General features: G+C 52.1%; 1 protein-coding gene across 6 annotated transcripts in view; it reads left to right on the forward strand.

Moving 5' to 3' along the window:
• RGS3 (regulator of G protein signaling 3) overlaps positions 1 to 13277 on the forward strand; it is a 141228-nt gene that overhangs the window by 99010 nt on the left and 28941 nt on the right. Inside the window, exon 1 of one of the 6 annotated variants that reach the window (XM_040482036.1) lies at positions 9121 to 9426. The exons of 3 other annotated variants lie outside the window; for them this stretch is intronic. The gene's annotated coding sequence lies outside the window, so the exon portion shown is untranslated. Of the gene's footprint in view, positions 1 to 9120; positions 9427 to 9507; positions 9613 to 9644; positions 9826 to 13277 lie in introns of those variants that run through there. 2 more of the 6 variants (XM_040482035.1, XM_040482034.1) reach the window with 2 other exon arrangements.

The raw sequence follows: 13277 nt of genomic DNA on the forward strand, positions 1-13277 counted from the left end.
GAGAGAGGGAGAGAGAGAGAGAGAGAGAGAGAGGAAGGGAGGGGCAGAGAGAGGGAGAGAGAGAATCCCAGGCAGGCTCTTGCTGTCAGCAAAGAACTGATGGGGGTGGGCAGTGGTAGGGGCTTGATCCCAGGAACCGTGAGATCCTGACCTGAGCCGAAATCAAGAGTTGGTCACTTAACCGACTGAGCCACCCATGCTCCCTTTTGATCAGAACTTTACATTGACTGGTGTATCCTGCTTTGCCCAAGACTTTCCGTTTTTAGCACAGAAAGTCCTGCTTGCTGAGAAACCCTTTAGTCCCAAGTAAACTGGGAGTCTGGGTGAGAGAATGCCCATTTCCCCACAGCCTCACCAACAATGCATTGTTACATTTTTAAGGAGGATAATTTCTTTGATTACTGGAGATGTTGAATATTTATTTATATGCCTTTTAGTCATTTATGTTGTCTCTTTTGTGAGTCGCTTGTTCAAGTATTTTTGCACATTTTTTTTAACTGGGCTGTTTATAGTTTATTAGTTGACAACAGCTCTTTATATAATAAAGATTTTTTATGTTTTATTTTTTTATTCTTTAAAATAATGTTTTAGATGGTTTTGGATTGATAGGTAGTCAGTCATGTCTATAAATTGTTTTCATAGCAGATTTTTGAGATCTTATCCCTATATCATAGAATTCATTCATTTAAAGTGTATAATTCAATGTTTTTTTTTCTGGTGTATTCATAGACATGTACGACGATCGCCACAATCAATATGAGAATATTTTCAGTATCTCCAAAAGAAATCATACCCTTTAGCTGTCATCCCTCATCTACCCCAGCCCAAGGCAGCTACTAAGACACTTTCTGTGGGCTTGCCTATTGTGGACAGTTCATATAAATGGAATCCTATAATATTTGGTCTTTTGTGACCAGCTTCTTTCATTTAGCATCATGTTGTCAGGGTTCATCCATATTGGAGCAGGTGCTAGTGCTTCATTTCTATGACTGAAGCCTATTTCATGGATGGATGGAGCCATGGATATACCACATTTTATTTGTCTGGTCATCCATCGATGAATACTGGAGCTGTTTCTACCTTTTTTGCTATTATGAATAATGCTGCCATAAACGCTTGTGTGCAAGTTTTTGTGTGGACACATGTATTCATTTCTCTTGAATATATACCTAGCAGTGGGATCCCTGGGTCACATGGCAACTTTAACTTTTTGAGGACTTGTTAGACTATTTTCCAAAGGGGCTGAATGATTTTGTATCCCCACTGCCAGTGCGCGAGCGAGCGTTTCCAATTTCTCTATAGCCTCTTTAGCAACACTTGCTATTTTCCCATTTTAGAAACTATAGCCATCCTGGTGGGTTTGAAGTAGTATCTCGCTGTGGTTTTGAATTGCATTTTTCTGATGACTAATATATCTATAAGGTTTTTAAAATATTTTTTTTTGGTTGGGGGGGGCGCCTGGGTGGCTCAGTTGGTTAAGCATCCAACTTTGGCTTAGGTCATGATTTCGCGGTTCGTGAGTTCGAGCCCTGCATCGGGCTCTGTGCTGATGCCTCAGAGTCTGGAGCCTGCTTCAGATTCTGTGTCTCCCTCTCTCTCTGGCCCTTCCCCTCTCAAGCTCTGTCTCTCTCTCTCTCTCTCTCTCTCAAAAATAAATAAACATTAAAAAATTAAAAAAAAATATATATATATATATTTGCCTTTGATGTTGTGGTCTTCACCACAGGATTATATAATCTTCACTCCTTCCCCCCTTGAATGGTATGGTTTTATTTTTCAAGTTTTACCTCCCTCCTCATTTCCTCGTTAATGTGTCTATTCCTACAGCAGGTTAAGACCTAATTACTATAGCTTCATGATAAGTGTCACTTGTGTTACAAGACTGCCCTCCCATTATTCTGCAGAATTTCCTCTGAAATTCTACACCCTAACTCTAGTCTGCCAGGGTTTTTACCCTTACCTTTTCCATAAATGTATTTCAATATCAGCCATGACACCAGATCTAGAATAGTTTGTCCTCACCTCCGACTGCCCATAGTGAATGTGTTAGATAGCACATACTTCTCTTTGCTTTCCTCTGTGCCTCCTAGGGATTGTTGAAATCGTCTGGAACTTTAGTTTCTGTTACTCTTTTTTTTTTTTCCCTGATTTTTACCATTTTGAAACATTAGTCCTGTTATTAAGAGTCATTTATTTAGGGGCACCTGGGTGGCTCAGTCAGTTAAGCGTCTGACCTTGGCTCAGGTCATCATCTCAAGGCTTGTGAGTTCGAGCCCCACATCAGGCTCTGTGCTGACAGCTCGGAGCCTGGAGCCTGCTTTGGAGTCTATGTCTCCCTCTCTCTCTGCCCCTTCCTCACTCACATTTTGTCTCTCTCTCTCTCTCAAAAATAAATAAACATAAAAAAAGAGTCATTTATTTAAATTGCATTTAACTCCTCAATTATGTTATCAGCAGTTAAGTGTATAAATGTTTCTGGTTTTGTTCCTCCCCCATCTCTCAGGTACCCACCGTCTCGTTGACTCCTTGATTCTGATTCTTTTTTTTTTTTTTTCTAGAGGGCTTTCCCAAGTAATTTTTCCAGAAGGGGTCTGTGGGTGGCCTTCTTTCTTAGTCTTTGTAAGTCTGAAAATATTTGCCTTCACATTTGAGTCATCCCTTTCCTAAGTAGAGAGAATCCGACTAGAGTCCTTCTTCTGCAGAAACCTGAGAGTGATGCTCTGTCATCCTAGCCTTTAGTGTTGTAAGAAGCGCAAGCACTCAGCTGATTCTCTAAGGTTTCTTCATGGAAACTAGCAGGATTTCTCTTTCCAATCTTGGGAATTTAGAAATGTCACCAGATTTTTTCTAGCTGTTTGCTGTCTATTGGTAGTTTTTCCGGAAGGCTTTCAGCTGGTATTAGTTCAGGCAAACAGGTGAACGGTGGTGGCGTTCTCCATACCAGGAGCGGTCGAGAGGGAGCAGTTTGGGTGACAGGATCGTGCATCCCGACTGCAGGTGTAGGTACTGTGATGGAGGCCTAGTTCGTGGGCTCTCGTGGAAACAAGAACATTTAGAGCAAGGCTTCTTCAACCACCTGTGGGGACGAGCCTCATACTTTTCTAAAACTCACACCACATGTGATTCTTCATGCCGGTTTGATAATACCTGGACCAGCCTTGTAGCCTATTCAGTAGTCCCAGTCCACTGGTCTTGCGTTTGGGTATCATGGCCATGTGAAATTGCTACAGAAGTTTCCAAACGCTTGATTTTGCTGCTTACCGAATTGCAAACCAGTAACAAGAAGTTGCAGATCAGTCCCATTCTGTGGACCACACTCTGAGTAGCACTGACCTAGTCAAACCCCAGTGCTCATTTTAGGAACAGGGAAGCTGAGGCCCAGAGAGGGGATCGGCCTTGCCCTGGAGCTCAGAGAAGACAGCAGCAAAGTCAGCATTTCAGTCTGGTATTTCCTCTGCCGACCCTCTTTTGCAGTGGCATGGGCCTAAGCCCAGCAGTCCAAGCAGCGAGCAGACTCAGGAGGCACTGTGTCTAGCAGCCAAGGTCACGGGGCTGGCCTCCACATATCTGAGTTGGTGGCTCTGTGCTGAAGGCTTCCCAGGAATTTGGTAGTCCAGACCCGGCCTGACCCTGGAGCTCGCACAGCGCAGTGGGTTAGGGATCGCTCCCCAAAGCCTGAAGTCTCCCACCAGCATGAGGCTGGTTGGGCTGCAGTCAGGAAGGGAGATGGCCTAGGCCCTCAGCCACCTGTGTCCCTGCAGCTGCCTAAGGTCAGGCTGACACTACTGAGGTGACAGCGATGTGTGCCCCGGTTGGAGGCAGAAGCCAGCCAGGGACAGTCTCGGGGACGGCTCTGCGGGTGGACATTTGGTCTCCTGGCTTTTACTGCATGCGGGTTTCTCCTTGTGGTTGGGCATCTAGCTCCTGTGAGCAGATTGGGCATCGGCCTTGCTGTCTGAAGTTGCTGAGGAAGAGGAGGATGGCAGGAGGAGGAAAGAGCCTGGGGAACGTGACTTGGGAGCAGAGCGCACAGGTTCAGAGCCTAAGCCTGTGCCTTAGTTTCCTCATGTGTAAGATGAACCTGTTGCTCAGTAGATGGTAATGACTATCACCTATTAGTCCATGCCAGGCACCATGTCAGGGCTTTCTTGTCCATTAGACCCTCTGCAGATATTGTCACATTTAACTTTACTCTTAAAAAAAATTTTTTTTAATGTTTTTTTTTGAGAGAGAGAGAGAGACAGAGTGTGCACAGGGGAGGGGCAGAGAGAGCGGGAGACAGAATCCGAAGCAGGCTCCAGGCTTTGCGCTGTCAGCACAGAGCCCGACACAGGGCTCGAACCCACGAACTATGAGATGGTGACCTGAGCTGAAGTCGGATGCTTAACCGACTGAGCCACCCAGGCGCCCCCATTTAACTTTACTCTTTACATCGGCCCTCTCAAGGTGAACTCGGTCATTTTCAGAGCATAGCCACAACGACAACACAGTAATGACGTTGTTACTTCCTTGTTGTTACACACTTACCGTGTGTGGGCCACTCTGCATGTACCAGCTCATTTGGCCCTCCACAGGGCCCAGTGAGGCAGACTGTAATAGCCCCATTTTACAGACGAGGAAACAGAGACTCAGAGACATTAAAATGACTTGCCCAAGATAAGTCACACTCAGATATTTTTTCTGGACTCCAAAGCCTGTGCTCTTTCTAAAACCCACTGACTGAACTCATTCCTTTAGTGTGAGAGCCTGGAGGCACCTGGGATTGGCCACTGAAAGTGGGGGAGCAGAGCTGGGCCCGCTGGACACCCCCTCTCTAGCCTCATTTTAGAGATGGAAGGCTGAGGCCAGTAAGGGGGAGGGGTCTCACCTAGGTTCTGCAGACTATAGGCCAGAAACCCCATGCATTTGAACTTGAGGATGCCTGCTCTGTCCTGTCCCACCTCACCGCTGGCAGTATGGACCCCAAGAACAAGGCTAGTGCCACCAGGAAGAGCCAGGTACATGCATGTAGCAAGTGGTAGGAGAGCGTGCCCCCTGGCATTAGGGTCACAGAGACCAGAACAAGGCAGGACAGTCCCTGCCTGCAGCATCAGCACCAGCATCAGCGATGTTCATCCTCCAGGTCAGATCTAGGGAGCAGGCTGCTTCCCTGTCTGCCTGCGTCCACCGTTCTGAGAACAGGCTCCAGCGCACGTAGGGATTCAGTGGTCACTGAAATAACAAATAAATGGGTCTTAGCTGACTCTTCTGTGGGGAGGGCCATTCCAAATGGAATCTGTAGACCTCTAAACTAGGGAGGGGCCCTCTCTCTCTGACCCTTCCCATTCATGCTCTGTCTCTCTCTGTCTGAAAAATAAATAAACGTTAAAAAAAATTAAAAAAAAATAAAAAATAAAAAAAGGGGCGCCTGGGTGGCTCAGTCGGTTAGGCCTCCGACTTCAGCTCAAGTCATGATCTCGCGGTCTGTGAGTTCAAGCCCCGCGTCGGGCTCTGTGCTGACTGCTCAGAGCCTGGAGCCTGTTTCAGATTCTGTGTCTCCCTCTCTCTCTGACCCTCCCCCATTCATGCTCTGCCTCTCTCTGTCTCAAAAATAAATAAACGTTAAAAAATAATAATAATAATAAATAAATAAATAAATAAATAAACTAGGGATGGGAGACCCAATGAGTAAAAGCCCAGAAATTCCTAAGTGAGTTAGCAGATTTAAAGCTTGGGGTGGGGTGGGTGTGTACAGATAATTCTACAGTTTCCTAAGGCAGCTCAGGCTCATCATCCTCTTTTATAGTACGTTGGGGCAGAGGCAGGGCTCTGTAGAAGGTGGGGCCAGCATACCCCAGCCCAGGCTTTCACTGCCCCGACACCCGAGCACAGGTCTGGCTCCTTCCTGTTCTGGGAAGAATGAACGCCCGAGCAGCTGCTGGTGGAGGCTGGGGTGGTCTTAGTCCGTCATATGCTCTGGAATTCCTGGGACCACACCTCTCCCTGGCTTGTGCCTGGTTTCAGCCATAGCCGCATCACCCTTCTTCGCAACCCGGAACAAAAATCTCAGTGGACTTTGGATCAGAAGCCAGGACAGGGAAGCTTATTAAATAGCCTTTGGCAAGTACCCTCCTTTCCTTGAGGAGGGCATTGCCAACACTTGGCCTCCCTTAAGTAGAGTCTGCAGGAGAAAGGAAGGGGGTGGGTTTCCATTTGTGCAGGGCTCATGATGAGGTCTTGGGGACACAACCCCACGCACGTTGCAGTGGAGGCAATAAGGGAAACCGGTGGACACCTGGCCGCGGTGCGGCCCTGGGGAATGGCCTGTCCGGGTTGCCTGGGCTGCTGAATCTCCCTGGGGGCCTCTCTGGAGCCTTGGGCTTTGGCTGGGGCTGCTGCTCCCTGCCCCCGAAATGGGAGGTGCATACACACAGGTTTCCTGCTGACCCTCCCTGGTCCTAGCCCTGGAAGCTCCTGCCAACTTGTCCGAACAGTGAGAAGTTTGCCTGCATGATTGGGCCGTATGGCCGGCCAGCTCCTCAGGATAGCTGGAGGGCTTGTCTGTTGCAAGGGCTGCCCTGCGCAGTGGACTGTGCTTGACCCCTGGCTCTGCACTTACTAGTATGTGACCTTGAGGATGTTTCATAATCTCTCTGCCTCTGTTTACTCAATTGTAAAATGGGGCCATTAGACATCATCTCTGATAGGGCTGTGAAGGTTTAATGAGTCAATAATTGGCAAGTGCTTTGAACAGTGCTGACACATAGTAAGTGTCAAATCAATGTTTGTTACATAAAATATGTAGATCCATAAATGGGGCCCAGGCCCTGAGTGCCCAGATGCCGATCCTGGTGGAACTGTGGGCCACCTAGATCTTGCCGTTCCTTAGACCCCAGTTCCTCCTGTGCTGAACAGCACCATCATTTATGTAGATCTGAGAGGCATTGGGGTGCAGTGGAAGGAGCACTGGACTGAGAGTTAATTCCTGGTCCCAGCCCTGCCACTCAGTTTCTCTGTTTCCTTGGAAAAGTCACTTTCCCTCTCTGGGCCTTAGTTTCACTGTCTGTAAATGGGGAATAGCAGTGAGAAACCTGCGAGGGCCTTTCTGGCTTAGGTAGCCTGAGTGTCCATGACTCCTTCTCCTGCCCGAGACTCTACACCGGGAGGCCCACCTGCTTCTCTGATTTGTGTCTGGAGCTCTGGAGAGGCAGAGAGCAGTGGCTGTGTGGGCTCCCCTAGGCAAGAAGCGCTCTCCTCCCCTGCTCTGGCAGGCTCCTGGGTCTCAGGGCGCTGAACTGCTGGGTCTTTTCCTCATTATCCTTGTGGTCCAGAGCATCGATGAACACATTCTGGATCTGTTCTGGACCCTGCTTCCTCGGCTGGCAGAGCTGTTCTGCCCATGATGGCACAGTGTCTAATTACAAACTCACTAGTCTGGCTGTGTGGCTGACGTCTGTCTCCCTCAGGAACTTTGTGAGTACAGGGCCCCGGTCTGTCCGTTCTCTACTGCATCCCGAGGGCCCAGCACAGAGCCTGGCGGGTAGTTGGTGCTCCAGAACAGTTTGTTGATTGAGAGGTGAAGACCCAGGTGAGACCTGGGGACTCCTCTCATGTTAGAGAACCCTGTATTCAGGCTCTCCACCCTAAGCAAGCTTATCTCAGGCACCAGAAATTCCACCCTGGGCACTAGTCAGCCCCACTGGAACTGCACTCTTTTGGACTCACCTTCTTAGTTTCCTAGAATGAGGTGGGCCCTGCTCCCCAGGAGCCTACAGGATGATAGCCTTCCAATCTGGAAGGTTCTTGGGCCCTGCAAGGGCTGCCTTGGCTCTGCCCCCAGGGACAAGACAAAGTATTGGTTGGAGTCTGTAAGTGACCTGTTCAGATGAGGGCTGTTCCAAGTGGGTCCTGATATAGGATGTTTTCTTACACCCACATGCATGCGTATGTTCGTATGTGTGAGATAAGGCAGGAATGGAGTCAGAGACAGAGGCAGGGAGATGGGCATAGATAGACTTTCAGAGCCATTGAGACTAACACAGGAAGAGTAAGAGGGAGAGGATAGCACTTCAGCCCAGGGCCACCAAGGCGGGGTGAGGTGAGAAAGGAACACAGGGGCTCCTTCTGCCTGTCAGTTTTTCCATGTGACGCCCCAGGGTGCCTGCCTGTCTGGCAGTAAAGCATTTTCAGGTTGGGGCTGCTGTGGGATGGGCACCCCCAGCCTTGGCCCCACGCATAACCCAGAGCGCGATTGCTGACATCAGACAACCAACTGCAGTGGCCATTGCCACGACATCAGACAGCTCAGTGCTGGCAAAGCAGCCTCCTGCAGTGGTGAACTCTGCAAGGGCCATAGGAGCAGGTAGCCTGGACTTGGCCCAACTGGTGTTCAATCCTGGCTGGACAGCCAGCTAGCTGCTCTGACTCTATTTGGGCGCCGTCTGCTGTCATTCTGGACCTTAGATTCTTTGTCCATTGAGTGGGGCAGTAATAGCCCCTGCCTCACAAGGTGCTGTGAGAATTAAATGAGTTCACGTTTTGGGAATAATGCCTGACATGGGATCATCGAATGCTCTCTGAATCCCACAGGCGGGCAGGTCAAGGGTTGTCAGCCCCATTTTACAGATGCGGAAAGCAAGGCTCAGAGGTGGACAGGGACTTGATCAGTGATACCCAGCCTCCTAGTCCAAGGCTCTTTCTTCTGCCTCCCACCCCCTCCTGCCACGGTCCCTCTGTTAAGGGATGTCTCTCCTTCACTTGTGGCCCTAACTCCCGAACTGTTGTAATGTGCCCCTCCCAGCCATGGTACCGTGGGGGAGGAAGCCCCACGCTCTCGGCCCATCTGATTCCCCAGAATTTGACATACAAGAGTGCTCAGCTCCAGCTACACTGGAGGGTGCTGCTGTGCGCTGAGTGAAGCAGTTGCTCCCCTATCCCAAGGCAGCGACATTCTCGGAATCAGCGGAGTGTTGGCTGCAGGACCCCCAAGTTAAATTGCAGCGGTGCGCCGGGATCCGAGCAGTGTGGGGGTGGGGGTGTGACGGGAAGCCCCGGCGATTGGCTCCATCCTGCCAGAGCAGCAGCTGCTGGCTTTGCACTGCCCCAGCCGGGGGAGCCGTCAGCATGCGTGTGGGGTGCACCCGGCTCCGGATCCCAGTGCCCGGGGCTGCCGCCGCCGTCGTGAGTGATGGATGCCTCTCCCTCCAGGGAGGCACTTGGGGGCCCAGCCCAGGCCCTGGGGACGGGCGCAGGGGAGCCAGGGCCCGTGAGCGTGTGAGCACGTAACCCGGGAGCCGGGGCCCCTCGCAGGCTCAAGGACTGGCTGGCCGAGGACTAGAACGCTTCCTGAGACATCCCGCTCTCCTCGGATGAAAGTGGCTTGGGAAATCAGAGTTTTCTACTTGATGGAAGAAAGAAACCCAGAGCGGCAGCCGCCGGCTGGACAGGGTGTGTGTCTGGAAAGGAGAAAGAGGAGGAGGAGGAGGAAGAGGAGGAGGGCAAGCAGGAGGAGGAGGAAGAGGAGGAGGGGCGAGTGATGCAAGGGTTTTGAAAACGCTACCTAGATGTGGGAGGTGGAACCTGGTCATTTGGTTCAGCTTTTCCCAGCAGGTATCGCTCCCCTGGGGAACTTGGGTAAGTCCATAAATAGCTCTGCTGACACAAAGGAGCTCTGTCTGGGGAAGGCAGCCGCTTGACACGGGCGGCCGGGCGGCCAGGAGCTGCCACAGCCACGGCCGCCCGCCTGCCCGCCCGCCTGCGGGAGGAGCCCAGTGGAGACCGGGCTGGCGGGCTGGCCGGCAGGAGCGGCAGCTAGGAGCCTCCTGGGTCCCTGCCGGAGTGAACTGGGTAGGTGCCTTGGTGACAGGGTGTGTGTGTGGTGTGCGGGGGGCTCTTGTCCAGGCCACCCCATGCCCCTGTTTCTATTGTTTCCTCCCCAGGGCAGCCATTGATGGCATGTTGCAACTAAATCGTGTGTATTATGCTCTGAGATAGCTGTGTGTGTGTGTGTGTGTGTGTGTGTGTGTGTGTGCGCGCACACACGCGCACGTTTGTGTGTGCGTGTCTGTCTTTCTCAGGGTCGAAGACCTGCAGGGTTAGGGCTATTCTACCACTGTGTGCTGCTCCCCACTTCAGGCTGGCCAGCCAGCTTTTCTTTCTGGGAGAAAGGAATGTTTGGTGACCACAAGTTGGGACACTGCCTGGAGAGGACGCGTTCAGCCAGCCATGCTGGTGATCCTGTCAGGGATGCTGACGGTACTCCAGGCACCAGGGATGTTTGCTTTTGCCTACTTCTGTGTCTGGGAAGGAGGTGGTCTGGGGGAGGGCAATCTCAATGGGGGGCTTGGCTGCGATTCAATAGACTTCTGCTGAAATGTACACAGGAAACACAAGCGGGGATGCTCTGCCTCCTGAGCCTCTTGGGAAAGGTCCTGCACCTGCTCCCTTGGCTCCAGTTGAGATCTGTAGGGAGGGGGTAATTGTTAGAGACCTGCTCACCCCGCAGAGCTAGCCACTATGAGGGGACAGAGGCCAATTCTTTTATCAACTTGGAAGCCCCACATCTCTACTCTTGTCCTGAGGTGTCCAGGAAGAACTTTTGTGCCCCGGGACCTTAGAGCTGTGGAAGAGCCTATGGTCCAGATTGGGAAGGGGCCATGTCCACGCTGCAGGTCTTTGGCCAGGACCAGGATAGAGGACTTCTGTCTCCTGGAACAGTGAGGACAGGATACATGGGTGCCATTACCCTACCTGAGCTGCGTACCTCCCCTCTGAATGTTGCGTTCCTGGCTTGAGATGCCTAATTAAGTACAGGGCCACCGGCCCCTTCACGGAAAAATTTCCACATCCTGCTGCCCTCAGGCCTATGGCGGGGGGCTATCTGGCTCCTCTCTTGAGATGGCTGGAGTGGGCACATCTCTTGGAAGGAAGGAAGGAGCTTCAGTGCCTGCCCACCAGTGCCTGTGGATCCCAGCTTGGGCACTGCGGCCATAGTCACACTTTCCACCAGGACCCCTGGAGTCCTCTGCACCCAGCCAAGGGGCACCTCCCTTCTTCCCCAGCCCTAGCACGTGGCATGGCTTAGCCCGGGGTGGGCCCTTCAGGGAGCCAAGTTCCACAGCAGGGCTTGCTTCAGGCCCAGCCTGGCATCCGAAATAGCCAGGGGGACAGTGAAGACGGAGGCAGCTGAGGCGAGTGACCCCCTGTTGGGAAGCCTTTGGGGCCTCGAACCAGAAATCCTTTCGGGGGCTTCTGATGATAGTACTTGGTATCAGTGAAACCATCCTACCCTCCAGCTTTCTTGCCTTTGTGCGTATCTCCGCTGCCTGGAAAGCCCATCTCTTCTGTCTAGGTCTTGATCCTGGAGAACTCGAATTTCTACAACTAGAGCAGATACTGCTGTTGGAACCTGTCTCTCCATTGGCGGTGGCACCCAGGGTGATTGCTTTCGTGTCCTATTAGGTCTTCTTCATCTCTGAGTCCCTGGGCCTGGGGCTCAGGACATGGTAGGAAAGGGCTAGGATGGGCGTTCCTTGAGGACAAGCACTGACGTCCAAGTCAGTTCCTTCTGCCCACCTCCTCGCTCTTTGTGGCAGATAGTGGGCCCTATCAACTTGAGGACCTGGTGCAGAGCCCCTTGGGAGGAGACCTAGCTTCTGTGTGAGGCCAAGGGGCTATTTTGATGCCACAGGGCCAAGGGGTTGGGAGGTGGGATTTGACAGGAGGTGGGACAGGGAGAATCTTGTTTTCAGCCTATCTGAGGCTGAGGTCGCCGTGTCGAGAGCCCACCCAGGAGTCATACTGGGCTGGGTGGTGTTTACGTGGTCTGGGTCTGGGCCATGGAGGATGGAAGGGGAAGCCCCAGCTGCTTTTTTTTTTTTTAATTTTTTTTAATCTTTATTTATTTTTGAGAGAGAGACAGAGTGCGAGCAGGGGAGGGAGACACAGAATCAGAAGCAGGCTCCAGGCCCTGAGCTATCAGCACAGAGCTGGACGTGGGCCCCGAACTCACAAACTGTGAGATCATGACCAGAGCCGCAGTCGGATGCCTAACCGACTGAGCCACCGGGGCGCCCCCCGGCGGCTTTGAATGCAATGTCCATGGTCCTTTGCACAGACTGCAGCGGTTTGGATCCGAGCTTGGGCCCCCTTGGGATGGGGCCCCACCATGGAGGTGGATCTGGGGTTTTGTGTGAGGGTGGTTCTCAGCCAGTGGTCCGCCTGGCTTCCCCAGAAGAGGCACAGTTGAGGAGGGAGTGCCCATGCCCAGCTGGGTTCCTGGAGGTTCTTAGAGCTTCTTCCCATTCAGTTTCCCAAGGCCCTGGAGATGACTGAGTCCATTTGCTTTCTGGACAGATAGGGGACTGAGGCAGGAGAGGAAGGACTTGCCTGAGGTTACGTTAAACTCAGCAGCCAAGTGGGCACGAGAACCCAGGTCTCCGGTTCCCCAGCTCAAATCTCTGTGTCACACCAACTGGATGACTCAGAGTACCTGGCTTTCATCTTGATGTCCCCCCTTTTTCAGATTTCCCAGTGACACATTCCTTTCTAGAACCCCTCTGGCTTACCAGCTAGAACCTGGCTTTCCTCTGAAAAACTGTGTGCAGTAGAGAAAGCTCTTGCTTGGCCAACAGGCCAGAGACTGAGGCACATTCTAGCTCCTACTCACTGGATAATCTCAGGCAAAATTCCGCAAACCCTCCCCCCCCCCCCCCCCCCGGCTCAGTTTCCCCTTTGGAGCAACCAGGAGCTGGACCTTGCAGCCACCCAGTTCTTTGAGTCTCTGTAGACCCTCTTCTCTTCTGAGCATTACTGGTCAAGGCCAGGGTCTGGCTTAGCAGGAAAGCAGCCCCTAACCTGTTATTCAGACAGTTTTGGTCAGAGGCCTTCTCATGCAGGCTGGAGCCCAGGCCAGGGCTGGGAGGTTTGTTGTTGTTTGTGGAGCCAGGCCGTTTCCAAGATGTCATTGCTCAGGGAAAACCGTCATTCCTCCCAGGGATAAACAAGGCTGCTTATGGCTCAGCCCGCTAAGCCCAGAGAGGCTGGAGCCACTCACAGCAGGCCAGCCAGGCTCAGCCCCAGGGAGCTGCCACCTTCTCCTGCACAGCCAGCTGCACCCAGGCGTCTGGGATTGGGGTGGGGGTGGGGCAGGACTGGGGAGAGGGGTGCTGGGGCCAGGAGGTGCTTGGCAGATCGGAGCCTCCAGGCACAGAGGAGAGGGCGGGGGCTCCCAGGAGACCCTCTTACCCTCTTTCTCTGGCGGTGGGCCTTGACCATCACTCCAGATGTATGGATAGCTG

Source organism: Herpailurus yagouaroundi, unplaced genomic scaffold, assembly GCF_014898765.1.
Source record: "Herpailurus yagouaroundi ecotype Mexico unplaced genomic scaffold, PumYag 160, whole genome shotgun sequence".
Classification (NCBI taxonomy): Eukaryota; Metazoa; Chordata; class Mammalia; order Carnivora; family Felidae; genus Herpailurus; species Herpailurus yagouaroundi.